Here is a 13045-nt window from a genome sequence, read left to right as displayed (position 1 = left end):
GTACTAAACTGAGCTGTGGAGCAATGTTATCTATGTTTATGCAACGCAATACCTCTGCCATTACTGCAAGTCTGTAATTGTTGTTCTGAATAATACTAAAAGCTGAAGTACACTGTGTACCTCCAGTTTGCTAATCAAAGCTACTCGGACTCATGTCAGTTATTTCATCATTATTTCTTGGAGTTCCTGGAAAGAGGTGCTGGCGTCACAAGACAAACCACTGTTAAAGGGGTTGTCCCGCGAAACAAAGTGGGGGTATACACTTCTGTATGGCCATATTAATGCACTTTGTAATGTACATTGTGCATTAAACATGAGCCATACAGAAGTTATTCACTTACCTGTTCCGTTGCTGGCGTCCCCGTCTCCATGGTGCCGTCTAATCTTCAGCGTCTAATCGCCCGATTAGACGCGCTTGCGCAGTCCGGTCTTCTTCTTTGCTGAATGGGGCCGCTCGTGCCGGAGAGCGGCTCCTCGTAGCCCCGCCCCGTCACGTGTGCCGATTCCAGCCAACCAGGAGGCTGGAATCGGCAATGGACCGCACAGAAGCCCTGCGGTCCACCGAGGGTGAAGATCCCGGTGGCCATCTTCACAAGGTAAGTATGAAGACGCCGGACCGCGGGGATTCGGGTAAGCACTATCTGTTTTTTTTTTATCCCTGCATCGGGTTTGTCTCGCGCCGAACGGGGGGGCTATTGAAAAAAAAAAAACCCGTTTCGGCGCGGGACAATTCCTTTAATAATTGTTGACTATAGTAACCCTTTTACCACTGTGCGCGACCGAGCCAGACACTATGCCACCAATGCCGGGAGAGATCGCACAGCCATCTGCGACATCCATCTTGTTACCCAGTGGTCTCCCCCACTTTGGCACGTCCCACTCGAACGCTGCATAAATGCTTTGGCGTCATGAACAAGATGAACCACCTCTGTGACCATGGACATGATTACGTTAATGCTGAATATTTAAAGGAACAGTGTCCAAAAATTCAAACGCACCAAAAAGTAAAAACTGTTGTTTCAAGGACTGCAAACATGTCCGACAGTGAAGTCAATCAACCAGGGAATCAGAAAGCCCTTGCTAATACTCCGGTAGTTTCCCCAGATCCCGCGCTTGCCACCACTTCGGTTGCCCCTAGTGCTTCCGGGTTCGCACTAATAACCATGCCATACTGTTTAGGTGTGCCATGGCTGCCAAAGTATAGAGGAGAGAAACATACTTTAAGAGATTTCAAGTGTAAGATAGGCGCTGCATTTAGTGTGTATCCATTACCCGTAGAACAAAAAGTGGAAATTCTAATGGGACAGTTAGAAGGAGCTGCAGCTAGAGAGGTTGAAACATGGCCACGAGAACACAAATAAAACTGAAGAAGACATGTGGAAACAAACAAGGAGAATTGGAGCTCCGAACACAGGAAGAGAAATATGATGTCATCGGCATCACGGAAACTTGGTGGGATGATACACATGATTGGGTACAAGGCTTGAAGGATACAATGTATTTATAAGAAACAGACCTAATAAAAGGGGAGGAGGTGTTGTGTTGTATGTTAGGAGAACATTCATCTCCACCGAGATTCAAGCTTCAGAGCTGGGAGTTCTGTAGAAACTGTTTGGGTAAGAATACAAGGAGAGAACAACAGAAAGGACACCATTGTAGGCATTTACTATAGGCCGCCTGGACAAGCAGAAGATAGGGAGGAACTCCTTCTACATCAGATGGCCAAGCTCTCAAAGAAGCCCAACATAGTGATCATGGGAGATTTTACCCATCCAGACATTTGTTGGGAATCTCTCAGGTAAAAGTAATGGATCCAACAGATTCTTATCCGCTCTTGCTGACAACTTTATCTTCCAGAAGGTGGAAGAGAAAACCAGGGGATCTGCTATCTTGGGCCTAATTCTTACCAACAGGGAGGGAATGGTTGAGGAAGTAAGGGTGGCTGGGACCTTAGGAGGCAGTGATCATGATATCCTTGGATGTTGGATAACAAGGGGAGGAAGACCTGAGAAGACTCAGACCTCAAGGTTAGATTTCAGAAAGGCAGATTTCAATGAACTCAGAAAGAGGAGAGGAAGAATCCAGTGGCCGGATGTTCTTAAGGACAGAAATGTCCAAGAAGGTTGGGAAATATTGCGAAAAGAGATTCTCAGAGCACAATCGTTACCAATCCCTAAAAGAAGGAAGAATGGGAAGCATTTAAAGAGACCCGGATGTCAGGACTGGGGTCCGGGATAGTGGAAGTCCCTGAAAGCCCACAACCCCTGTCCCTACCTACTTGCCCCCCTCGGGTAAGCCCCAGAGCGACAACTGGGCGATGGTCCCTACACTCACTAGGGAAGTGGGACACAGGGAAAACAAACAGATAGACACAGAAACAAACAATACAAAGGCAAGTCAGACTATCCGGATTGGCAACAGGAGGGTACACGGTACAAAAAGGGTCAGGTAAAGGCAACGTTGAGTCTAGAAAGCAGAGAGTCAAAGCGGGAATCAAAATACAAGAAAACGCAGCTGCAGCTGGAAGAACAAACTAACACTGGCAAGGATATGAGACCACAAACATGTTTAAATGCTGTCAGAGCTCCCACCCCAGCAGCTGATTGGGGCAGGGAGTCTGAGAGCCAGAATACACACAGCTGCACTGGGGAACCCGTCCCCGGTCCTTTAAGACAGGCGGAGAACAAGAGGCATGCCTGGTTGCCATGGTGCCGAGGACGCGGCGCAGGGCAGCACCTGCCGTGTCCCTAGCAACCCGGCGGCAAGGAGGAGCACAGCGGCCAGAGGAGGTAACCAGGACCAGGGCTCCCCTGTGCCACACGGTAGCCGCCTGGGTGACAGGACCGGCGATGTGGGCACGGAGGAGCCGTGAGCCACCAGTCCTGACACAGGATGGATGAAGACAGAACTTGCACACATGGTAAAAAGGAAGAAGAATATGTTTATCAAATGGAAAGAGGGGGGATATCCAAAGAAGAATATAATGGGGTCTGCAGAAACTGTAGGGCAAGTGTCAGAGAAGCTAAAGACAATAATGAATTGAGGCTTGTAAGAGAGGCCAAAAGCAATAAAAAAGGATTTGGGGGTCAAAAGCAAAAAAAAAGGCACAGATGCTATTGGATGCTTACAGGATGAAAATGGTGAATTGGTTAAGAATGATGTTGAGAAGGCTGAACTTTTAAATTCCTGTTTTGTGTCTGTTTTATTGTACCACATGACATGACAGACTGATACATTTACAGGCAGGTAATGATTTTAGTAACGTTAACCTCTCAAGCGCCACGGCTGTGCAGCACACACACTGGAAATGACATGACCCGGGTATAATGGAGTCGTCTCCGCTGTAGCCATTCCCCCTTTAAAAACTTCCTTCACCCCACTTATCTAAAGTAACCGCTGACACCATTTTATTTTTGGATCATTTTGGCCACAGCAGCCATAATTATTAACAAACAACAGTAACATAAAACAACATTTTATAACCCTCTGGAAAAACTGGGGAGAGATCCTTGGAGCCCGGGAAATAAATGTAACTGCCGCCCATAACATAATAACCAACTCAAGAGATCTATTTTCCAACACACGCCTCCCGCTGCAAACCAACCAACTTGGGAGGCTCACCAACTCGCCTCTAGTCGCCAACTTTCCGACACCGAGGCCGACTAGCCATACCCTGGCTAGCCACACCCACCAGCTTTGCAGGGCACTGACCTGGCAAGGCAAAGATGCAACAGACCCACTAATGAAACAATCAAAGGGGAAGGTAGCTATCCGGCCCTTGCCTTCTCCCCACCATACTTTTATGCTGACTCCAAGGACCGCTTGCCTCATTGCTAACTTGACAATGCTTTCTAACCCCTTCCGCCATCCTCCCTCCCCCCCGTAATCCTAGGGCGGGCAGGTGAGACTCTTCTTCTATGGCTTGGTCTTCCTTCTCCTGGCTCTTCAGCTCCTAGTCTGGCTCCTCCTCTCTTCCTCTCACACTTTACTGCACCAGCACTCGAAATGCATAGAAAAAACACATGTGAAGGAACCCATTGAAGTCAGTGGGTTCTATTAACTCCTTACTGATGTGACCTATTTTGTTCCTAAGGATACAACAATTGTTTTGGGATTTTCATCTCTTTTCCATCTCCATCACTCAACCTCCAACTCACAACTCCTGACACCTGACTCACAACTCACATGCTCAAACACAAATGGATACATTTTTCAGATATCACCAGACATTAACAGACATTAACCCTTTCACGGGTGAAGGTGTTAATACATACCACACTCATGGCAATGACACCAGACATACATAGAACATGCATTCTAAAGTGCTGGAGGGGACCCCAATCTCCGGGCCACTACATGTGCACCCCATAACAATTGACATGGAGGTTTAGATCTAACTGGCCCAGATTTGGTTGGTATTTTAGGAGAAGAATCTCCTCACTCGCTCTCTGATTTGTTTAGTTCTTATTCCATAGACCAGAGGGTTCAGCAGTGGAGGTACAAGAAGATAGAAATTTGCGAGGAGGATATGAATATGATGAGGAACATTTCTCCCAAACCTGTGGACTAAGAATGAGCAGAGTATTGGAGTATAAAAACATAAGATAGCGCCAACATGGGAAACACACGTCCCGAAGGCCTTCAGACGAGCCTCAGCAGTCAACCTAAGAAGAGCCTGAAGGATCATTGTGTAAGAAGTTATGATAAACCCCAAGTCCATCACCAGCACCATTAACCAAACTGCCTTACCAAAAAGGTTGTTGAAGGAAAAGTCTGCACAGGCCAGCCGGACCACCGCCATACGCTGACAGTGCAGGATAACATTGCTGGTATATAGGTGAAACCTTACCAGCGAGAGTGGAAGAGGAAGGATGTAAAATACCCCCCTGTAGTATGGCTAATGCCACACTTGTGGTGACTATGGATGAATATCTAAGAGGGTTGCATATAGCTACGTAGCGATCCTTTGCCATAGCTAGAATGATTCCGGATTCCACGATAGAGGATGCATGTACAAAGAACATTTGGAGAAGACATTCATGGAATCCAATCTCATTAGACTGGAATGAGAAGATGCCAAGAAGCTTGGGGATGGTGGAATTTGATAAAAGTTTTGATGCTTATGTGAACAGCCACATTGAAATGAAGGGAGCGCGAAAAGGCAGCGCTAAACGGTGTACAAAAACGTCTGTGTGAGGGAGGCCTAAGAGTGTGTGACGGCACCGAGGAGTGGGCAGTTATGGCCGTTGTATAGTTAGGGAAGACGTTTGACCCTTAAGGCTACATGCACACCAGTGCCAATCTCACACAAGTTTTGTGCATTGTGAGACACATAAAACTTGTGCAAATATGAACCCATTCCATTGATTGGAGCTATTTACAAGGCTGAAGGTCAAAAATCACTGCATGTCCCATTTCTTGGTGTTCCCTTGGAACTCCCCGCCCGCTGCTTAAAGGCATTGCATGGCGCTCACATGCTGTGCGATTGAAATTGATGGGAAACGCTTGTGATCCTCTGCCGTGCGTGAGACACACCTGAGGACTGCCATTTCACAGAAGTGATGTGAGGCGCTTTTGAATGGAAAATTCTGCACACCGCATGTGAAACGCATGTTGGCAAGCATGATATCGGGCCGCGTTGCTGTGTCTGATATCGCATTCGCCCGTGTGCAGGTAGCCTCAAGATGATATTAAAAATGGGGTTCTAATGGTAAAATACACACACCAGGTTCAGGTCCGACAGTCGGTGAAGGCCTCACACTCACTCGCGACAGCGTTTTTGCGATGTTGCGAGGCTGCGTTTTTTTTGTATGACATTGAAATGCATTGAGTCTAATGTAGCTGCGCTCATTTGGGGTGTTTTCACGCCTGCGCGGTTGCGTTTTTTTTCTCGTGTGCTATCGTCCTATTTCTTTGCAATGTGCTATTTTCTTCTCGCGCATCTAAGTCAATGGAGTGCTGTAATATCGCATCGCAAAATGCATAATGCGTGCGAGAAGGCGATGCGATGGCGCTATGTTTTCTGTGTGGAAACAATGGGAACGGCGGGCTTTTACAAGGAGACAGCAGGAGGTCAGCAGAGCGAAGGAAATGTGGACAGAAGCAAGACCATAAAAAACACAACTAATAGTTGGGCCTGTATATCCGGGGCCACATGGGCATTCTATCAGATTAATGATCTAATTTGATCGCCAACTTAAGCAATCCCTCCGGGGATGGAGACGTTTCCTCTTCCAATGGATTTCCCTGCGGTTAGGACTTGGTTCGTACAACATTTACAGCCTCGTTTTCCACATTAAGCCTCTTATCGGTTTCCCCATAGCACAGAAGAGGGCAGGGGAGGATGGTTGTGAGGGGGCTACGATACTTTTAAGAGTCTTACCTTTTTCTGAAGACAATTGTAGGATTATTGCTGCCAGATATGGGTCACCACATAGGGTGGCCAGCGTCATGTGATTATGGCTTTAGGCTCTGAGTGTTTGGAGTTGTAATGGGTGAAGAACAGCGTCCTCGGGTAGTGATTGATCTGTGTGGGCTCACCGCCCTACCGTCTGTCTCCATCCAGACAGATGGAATAATGCCCTCAAGGTGTCCTTTTTCTGTGAAACAATGTTTTAAAACCTCTGACTGATTTTTAAAAACATAATCAAATGTCCGGCTCTGAGCGGTCTGCCAGTGGGGTGGTGAGGGATGTGTCTATTTTTGATAAGAAAGAAAAATAGGCAATCTCAGGGTGTCTAAGACAGAGGAAGTCTTTCTCATCCCTGGTGATGCAATTTATAATAAAAGCTTTTTCTATTAGCTCTCCAACAGATTCTTTTATACGGGGTGTTGGGTTATTATCTAAAATGTTATAGTATTCCAGATCCCCAGAATCCTCATGGCTTCACTATCATAAAAATCCCTGTCCATAATCATAAAATGGTAGAGCTGGAAGGGACCCCCGGGGTCATCGGGTCCGACCCCCTGCTCAGTGCAGGATTCACTAAATCATCCCAGACAGATATTTGTCCATCCTTTGAACACTTCCATTGAAGGAGAACTGCCCACCTCCCGTGGTAACCTGTTCCACTCATTGATCTCCCTCACTGTCTAATATCTAATCTGTGTCTCCTCCCTTTCAGTTTCCTCCCATTGCTTCTAGTCTTTCCTTGTACAGATGAGAATAGGGCTGATCCCTCTGCACTGTGACAGCCCTTCAGATATTTGTAGACCGCTATTAAGTCTCCTCTCAGCCTTCTCTTCTGCTAAACCTTCCCAGATGCTTTAACCGTTCCTCATAGGACATGATTTGCAGACCACTCACCATCCTGGTAACTCTTCTCTGAAACTACCTCTTCAATCAGATAAAAAGTACTGGAGGGTATTAGATTGCTGTTCATGGGCTTCTCCAATAAGATATCAACCGCATCCCCCAGTTTGATGTATGGGACGAAGGAGTCTCAGTTCTGCTTGTTCATAATGATCGGGATTCTTTAGCATAAAATGTCCACAAGTTATTTTTTTGAATAATGCATTTTACATCAATAAGAAGTACAAACAAGTCGGGACTTTTGGATGAACTAAAAGAGAGGCCTTTGCTTAATACTTGAACCCCCACCTAATTAAAATGTGATTAGCATCTTTATTGGAAACTAAAATGTTTTCATTGGATTGATACATTTTGGACGTTTTATTCCTTGGCCACTAATGGCTGTCGTGCCAGCCCATAGCACTATCATGATGCCACGAAGCGCTATGGTAAGCGCCAATTTTATTATTACTCTTTGTGGTTGGCAATTAATTGGGATTTGTTTTGTTCGGACGCCAGCGCCCTTGGGCACAATTTGTAGTTGGGAGTGGTGAGGTGTGCAATAATACATGGAGTCAGATATTTTGCTTAATTTGTTGTCAAACCAGTTTGATTAAATCAGGCCGTGAGAGGAGGTGGTTTTCTTCATAACATTCTGTGCATAATAACTGATACACAAATTGCAACAATGTGTCTAACTCATCCATATACTGGCAGCTTACTCTGGGTTTCTTTTCTCTATCCTTCTTTGTACTTACATGTCTTTATTTCTTTATCTCCCTCTCTTCATATTTACGTCTTTTATTTTCCCTCTATTTACTGTCAAAGCTGTCTTTCTTTCTCAGTTACTCACGGCTTCTCAGATTTTTCTCTTGTTTCTCTCTCTGTCGATGGCTGATCTCTCTGTCTCTTTTCACTTCTCTCTCCTGCCTGGCACTTTCTTTTCTCCTGTCGGGTGCTTCTTTTTTCTGACGCTCTCTCTCTGCCTGGCACATCTCACTCACTCCCTCACTCAGGCTCACTCTCTGTCTCACTCACCAAGTGGCTCACTGTGACTCTTCTCCAGCTATTTATAATCTCTGTCACCACACCAGTTTGTCTGCAGCCAATCACAGCCTACGTGGTTGCTAGGCTACCTGCCTCATCTGAGTCTTTATGCATTTTTTCTGTCTTGTGCAGCTGTCTAATAAACAGTCCAACTGGTTGCCTGGTTACCTGCATCCCTTGTGTAAACTGACTCAGATTAAACCCTAGGGTCAGTTATTATATTACCAGTCCCCATAATTAAACAGTGCTATCTAGTGCCTATTTCAAGGCCACTACAAGTGCGACAGCTTTAATATTTCGACTGGCAGGGCACGAATACAAAACAAAATTGAATCGTGCAAAGAACAAAGACCACCGAGTCTGGTGAGGCTTGAGCCACTGAGCCGTCTGGAGGTATGTGGGATTCTTGTGGCCGGTATAAACTGCAAAGGGATGACAGAAGCGGAGGAGGAGGCTGACTTAAGAGCCTGAAAGGCGGATTCTGCCTCCTGAGGCCATTGTTTGGCATCTGCTCCCCTCTGTGTGAGAACGAAAAGAGGAGCCACCAGGGAGGAAAAATGTGGAATAAATTGCCTGTAATAATTTGCGAAGCCTAAGAATCGTTGGATCATGCAGAGTCCCTAAAGGTGGGGCCAATTCAACACAGCCAAGACATTCTCAGGGTCCTTCTCCAAACCCTGTTTGGAGACATTAGGTCCCAAAAAGGGAAGTGAGTCACGCTCGAACTCACACTTATCAATCTTAGCAAATAAGCGCTTCTCTTTTAATCGCTGCAGAACCATGTGAACCTGCCTCGAATGCGATTGTGTATCTGTAGAGAGTATCAATATGTCATCCAAATACACCATGATGCATACATGGCAAAGGTCGTGGAAAATATCATTGACAAAGTTTGGAAAACGGCCGGTGAATTGACTAGCCCAAATGGCATTACCAGGTATTCATAGTGGCCATATCTAGTATTGAAGGCTATCTTCCACTCGTTCCCCTGGCAAATGCAAATCAGATTGTATGCACCCCTCAAGTAGATTTTAGTGAAAATCCAAAAACCCAGCAGATGATTGAACAGCTCAGAAATCAACAGCAGTGGGTATTTGTTTTTCACCGTGATAGCATTGAACTCTCAGGAGTCAATGCAGGGACGCAAGGAACCATCTTTCTTCTAAACGAAGAAAAACCCAGCCCCAGCTGCTGTGGATGAATTTCGAATGAACCCTTTGGCCAAATTCTTTCTCATACTCGGCCATGGCCTGTGTCTCTGGAAGAGACAAGGAATAAACTTGTCCCGGAGGAGGTACAGTAAGAGGCATGAGTTCAATGGGACAATCGTAAGGGCGATGTGGTGGGAGGCTCTCGGCCTCTTTTTTGTCAAATACGTCTCTGCAACTCTGATATGCCTTGGGCAGACCTTGGAAACGAGGAGTTATAGGAGTCAGGAGCATGAGACGAAGGACATGCATACATCTGGTGTGGCAGGCTGCACTCCAACTTATTACCTCACCCTTATTCCCGTCAAGGACTGGGTTATGATCGTGGAGCCATGGCAGACCTAAGAGCGGTGGACTAGTGGCCCCAGGAAGTATCTTCTCTGAATACAAGGCAACTATCTTTAACTGTAGTGGCTTCGTGATCAATCGGATGGCGTCGGGGAGGACACTACCATTGACAGTGGTGACCATCAGAGGTCTATTGAGATGCCAAACAGGAATCTGATGGCGATCAACAAAGACTCGTTGGATAAAATTCACCAAAATTGCCAAAATCGACGAAGGCTACCACTGATACCTGGGTACTGGAGAAAACCAAAGTACTAGGATGATTTAATTAAGGAGAGGAATGATCCTCACCTAGGCCAACCTTATCAACTGATCCTAGGTGGAGGAATTTCCCAGGTTGGCAGAATTCACGCAGTAAATAGCTGGAAGACCCACAATATAAGCATAGCCCCCTCTCTAGTCTTTGCTCACGCTACCTCCTAGACAACCCTAGCCAATCCACTTGCATTGGTTCTGAATCGCTAGGCTGAGAATCTGGAGTTGGTTCTAAGGGGGCCCCTTGGGATCCGGGAGCAGGACAGATAGAACTCTTTTACTGCTTAAGCTCCCTAGCTCTCTCCTAAAATTGTAGATCTATTTTTGTGGCTAATGAGACAACAGCATCTAGAGAAGTGGGGGCCTCACATTCTGCCAACTCATGCTTGATCCACCCATTCAGTCCCTCCCAGAATGCAGCGACCAAAGCTTCATTATTCCACCTTAACTCAGAAACCAAAATCCTAAACTGGATCGCATATTGACTCACCGTGAAGTTATTCTGAGCAAGCTGCAGCATGGCGGACATGGCTGAGGATGGATGACCGGGCTCGTCAAAAACTCAGCGAAAGGTCTTAATGAATAGGGTGATGTCACTTACCAGTGGATCGTCTATTAGGTGCACTGTTCAGACACAATCTTCTGCTTCGGTGTCCCATTTTTCCTGTTCCCTGAGCTTATATTTATTCTCGTTCAGCACTCCTAGGGTTAACCCTTTCCAATCCAATTTGTATTCTGGTTTTCCTAGGGGGCTTACTCTTTTTTTGCTGTTTTACAATGGCGTTATATGCTGGCTAAAGCCAGTACTGCATGAGGTGACACATTGGATAGGCTCCGACAGCAGAGAGGCTGGCAATATACAGTAAGAGAACCCCGACGGACGTCTTCGAACATCAGAGCTGTACAGCCTTAAATCATAATGTCTTTAGACGTCAGACAGTGGATTGGAAAGGGTTAATGGTTTCTGGGTCTTCTGCTTAACTGATGCACCACAAATGCCACTTTGGCGTGGTCGGATGCAAAGAGGTGTGGAAGTAATTCATGGTGCACTGATGTATGAAACCCCGACATTGCCCTGAGTCTCCCTCATAATGAGGTGGTGCTGCCAATTGTGGACATGACGCACAAGCACCCACAACTGCAGGAGTTTGCGGTGATGTCATGGCAGCGGACTTAGTGCCAAGACATGTACTCACATTGTGTAAGTAGGCCAGGATCTGATCCTGCCTCTGTTGTTGTTGCGACAACTTCTGAAAAAGTTCTGAAATTGCAGCAGGTTTGGAGCCAGCAGGATTCATGGCTGCAGTGTACTGTTAGCGATTTGAAGTGGATCGACTGTGTCACCCAACCAGTAGATGGAACAGACCGGCAGGGCAGACAGCTGACTCTGGAAACCCTGATGCTCACCACTGGAAGGCATGACTTGGAATGCAAGGTGACCAGGGAATCTAGCCCTATGCTGGAAGCAGGAGATGGAAAGTCCCTGCCTATCAATAGCAGAGAATTTGCCCTGACAAGGGCGGCCCTGCGCGGGAACCTAGGCACTGATTAACCCTGTCAGGACTGATCGCCAGGAAGTAAGATTACACCACACCATCTGCAGAACCAAGGAGTGAGCAAATTTAGGACCAAGCTAGAAGCACTTAGCAAACTGTAGACCAAGCATAAACTGCAAATGCAGGAATAAACAGGAGAAGCTACGACATGTGCATATATGACGGCTCATACATCAACATTGCAGCAGAGGCTCTCAGGTCTGAGGCCTCTATATAGAGGTGAAGAGATGACCAACAATCTGTAGCTGGGTGAAAGAGGCAGAACCAGTTGAACCAAGGCAGTGCTGGAAAAAAGGCAATCACAGATTCACAGAATGACCTTCACGTCTGCCAGACCTAACATAATGAAAGGTCTGCATGTAGTACTGAAAGTGAAGGCAAACTAGAGAGAGGTGTTACCAGTGCAGTTTATTGTGAAACTGAGGTAGTTGCTAGTAGCAACTCACTGTCCTATGTGACTACAGATAGTAAAATTGCAAAGAAAAAGTAGAAGAAAAAGAAAACTGCTTCACTTATGACATTATTTCAAAGATAAAATCGACAACATTCGAAAAGAAATTTCGGAAAACTGCATGGCTAGCCCCGATCACAGTTTCATCAGCACTGCATCCAGCACCTACTCACTTTCAACGTTAGAACCAATGACAGAGGAAGAAGTCTCCAGGCTCCTTTTTGCTGCTCGCCCCACCACCTGCGCTAGCGCCCCTCTCCCCTCTCACCTCATCCGGTCCCTTTCCCCAGCTCTCATTACTCACCTCACCACAATCTGCAACCTCTCTCTGACCTCTGGCACTTTCCCCTCCTCATTCAAGCACTCCATCATATCCCCTCTGCTTAAAAAACAACCCTGGACCCAACTGATGCTGCCAACTACCGACCCGTCTCAAACCTCCCCTTCATCTCCAAATTACTAGAACGCCTGGTCTACTCCCACCTTACACGCTTTCTCTCTGACAACTCACTCCTTGGTTTCTGCTCTCTACACTCGACCGAAACCGACCTCACAAAAGTAACAAATGACCTGATGACTGCAAAGTCGAGAGGTGATTACTCCCTACTAGAGATGAGCGAGCGTACTCGGATAAGCACTACTCGCTCGAGTAATTGGCTTTATCCGAGTATCGCTGTGCTCGGGTCTAAAGATTCGGGTGCCGCTGCGGCTGACAGGTGAGTCGCAGCGGGGAGCAGGGGAGAGCGGGCGGGAGAGAAGGAGAGAAAGATCTTACCTCCGTTCCTCCCCGCTCTCCCCTGCAGCTCCCCGCTCCGTGCCGGCACCCGAATCTTTAGACCCGAGCACAGCGATACTCGGATAAAGCCAATTACTCGAGCGAGTAGTGCTT

At 46.6% G+C, this 13045-nt stretch overlaps 1 pseudogene; it reads right to left on the bottom strand.

Annotated features, from left to right (window-relative positions):
- Positions 1-4420: 4420 nt before the first annotated feature.
- On the bottom strand, positions 4421-10678 carry LOC136607347 (olfactory receptor 52K1-like; annotated as a pseudogene).
- Positions 10679-13045: the final 2367 nt, after the last annotated feature.

The sequence above is a fragment of the Eleutherodactylus coqui genome, chromosome 1 (genome assembly GCF_035609145.1).
Source record: "Eleutherodactylus coqui strain aEleCoq1 chromosome 1, aEleCoq1.hap1, whole genome shotgun sequence".
NCBI lineage: Eukaryota > Metazoa > Chordata > Amphibia > Anura > Eleutherodactylidae > Eleutherodactylus > Eleutherodactylus coqui.
The sequence above is the reverse complement of the archived record's forward strand: the minus strand, read 5'-3'. Positions and strand labels throughout refer to the sequence as shown.